At 66.1% G+C, this 1,899-nt stretch overlaps 1 protein-coding gene across 1 annotated transcript in view; it reads right to left on the bottom strand.

Annotated features, from left to right (window-relative positions):
- CCDC187 (coiled-coil domain containing 187) overlaps window positions 1-1,899 on the bottom strand; it is a 36,551-nt gene that overhangs the window by 21,967 nt on the left and 12,685 nt on the right. The gene's annotated exons all lie outside the window — the stretch shown is intronic.

Here is a 1,899-nt window from a genome sequence, read left to right as displayed (position 1 = left end):
TGGGGGGGGGGGGGGGGGCTCCAGCAGCCACGTGTGTTTGTTGAGCACCTGCTGCTGGACCGCCCAGCCCCCACCTCTGCAGCCCCTGACCCTGCAGGGGAGATGGTGTGGCAGAGGGTCCCAGAAAGAGGAAGCAGTCCTGGGGGGGGCGGCAATGGACGGGCCCAGGGGCTGAATCCAGGAAGACCCGCGGGACACGGCAGGGGGTGCTGCAGGGTGCCTGCCCATAAGGGGACAAGAGGGACCGTCACTGCAGGGGCCTCTCATCCTGCTCCCTCCTACCCCCTCCTGGACAGGACGCCGGCCCCACTGAGTGGCTCTCCTCAAAGGCTAAGTTCAAGGCCATTGCCACCAGTGTCCCCCTCAACTGTCTGGGCCAAGGGTCAGTAAAGGCTCCTCATAAAGGGAAGAACAGGAGACATTCAGGCTTTGCAGGCCACACAGACCCTGCCTCGTGGACACAACTCTGCCGTTTGGTCATGACAGCAGCCGCACTCACTCCGTAAAGCACGAGCGGGGCTGTGTGCCAATAAAGCTTTATTTAGCAACACGGGCAGCGGGCCACGGGCTGTGGCTTGCTGGCCTCTGACCTAGACTTTCCAGGGCAGTGGTTCGCAGACCCCAGTATAGCGCGTCCCCAGCAGGACGGGCCCCTGGGCCCGGCCTAGGGTACTGGGTTCGGGAGGCGGGGGTTGGGCCAGGACTCTGCATTTCTAACGAGTCCTCTGGGATCAGCATGAGAACCGCTTGACTAGGGAACGGGCGTAGTCGAAGAACCCTGGGCTCCTGTGTCCAGCCCTGAGTCTGGCTTTTGGCTTGTCCTCCCATGAGCCATGTGATCTTGGCAAAGTCACCCGTCTGGGCCTCAGATTTCCGGTCTGTAAAATGGGAGCGGGAATACATCTCACAGTGTCCTGAAAGTACTGCCTGAGGTGCAGGGAAGCCTGTGGGTAGCGGCAGGCACCCCACCACCCTTCCTTCCAGAGCTGCGGGGTGGACGGGCCCTTGGAGGGCAGGAGCGGGTGCTGGTGATGGGCTGGGGCCCCAGCCGGCACTGAGCCCCACGGTCCCTGCAGGGACAGGACGGTGGCGGGGGGGCGGGGTGGTCCCACCCGGACTCAGAAACTCAAAAGCTGGCCTGAGAGGCAGCAGATGGGCCAGGCCCTGGGTCTGGAGAACTTGGGGGCCACAAGCTGGACGGAGCTTTGACCTTCCTCCTCTGACTCCACCACAGAGAAGCGAGCAGGGTGGCAAGGGCTGCCCGGCAGCTTTTCTGGACACACTGAGGGGCCAGCAAGCCCCTGGGCCCTGATCCCACAGCAGGGTGGCTGGGTCGTCTAGGGCACGACTCGGCACTGCCTGGTCTGGGAGGGAGTGGGGGGGGCGGGGAGGGGGAGGGTATGGGAAGACACAGAGCCCAGGTGTGGGGGTGCCCTGGGTGGGAATGCCCTGCGGTCACGTGAGCTGCTGGGTGCAGGGCCCCTGTGGCCATCCAGCAGTGGGACACGCAGATGTGGGGTGTCCCTGGGAGCCCGGGGGCACCCATGATTAATGTCTGANCCCGGCAGCTCCCGAGAACACAGACACGGGACACAGGCACTGGGCGGGGGGACACTCGACCAGCCGCCAATCACACGGGAAGGTGCGGCTGACGGTGTCTGCTAGGCCGGGAGCCAGTGCAGAGGTGTGTGGGGAGGGGGTGCATCCCGGGGGCCGCCCACCCATCAGCGGGGGCCTTGGGTCAGGGGCCCACCGCCCACAGCCCAGCCAGAGAGGAGTCTCTGGGCTCGTTCCCCCTGCCCTGGCCGGCACCGGAGCCAGCAGGCCCCGACCCAGGCCGGGGGGCTTCTCACGGTGGGGTCAGGACTGCGTCCCCCCCCCCCCCCCCCACTCCGGCGC

Source organism: Crocuta crocuta, unplaced genomic scaffold (assembly GCF_008692635.1).
Source record: "Crocuta crocuta isolate KB4526 unplaced genomic scaffold, BGI_CrCroc_1.0 scaffold971, whole genome shotgun sequence".
NCBI lineage: Eukaryota > Metazoa > Chordata > Mammalia > Carnivora > Hyaenidae > Crocuta > Crocuta crocuta.
The sequence above is the reverse complement of the archived record's forward strand: the minus strand, read 5'-3'. Positions and strand labels throughout refer to the sequence as shown.